The following is a 357-nucleotide window of genomic DNA, read 5'->3' as shown; positions in this document are numbered from 1 at the left end:
ATAGTTAAAATAAAGTCACAGTGTTTTACACACTCTCAATGCCATACTTTAAGTAGATATAAATACATTAAAATATGAATTTACAAAAAACTGTATCAATAATAATAATAACAACAACAACTAATTATTATTCCTTCTTACACATGCCCCTTCAATGTGTCCAGTCTTTAAGATTGTAATTGCTGCAAGCAGTACTTGTGTATAAAAATCAAAAACAAAACATTTTTTTTTTTTTTCCATCTGTCCAGGGTGCTCGGTAAATATTTCCCAATGATGCCTCCAAAACTTATTTCGTCCCCACGACAAAACATTCAACTCAACAGCTTCGCCTGGCTCTCTCTCGCTCTCTCTCTCTCT

Source organism: Sinocyclocheilus anshuiensis, unplaced genomic scaffold, assembly GCF_001515605.1.
Source record: "Sinocyclocheilus anshuiensis isolate Anshui unplaced genomic scaffold, SAMN03320099.WGS_v1.1 scaffold384, whole genome shotgun sequence".
Lineage (NCBI taxonomy): Eukaryota > Metazoa > Chordata > Actinopteri > Cypriniformes > Cyprinidae > Sinocyclocheilus > Sinocyclocheilus anshuiensis.
This window is presented reverse-complemented; position numbering follows the sequence as displayed.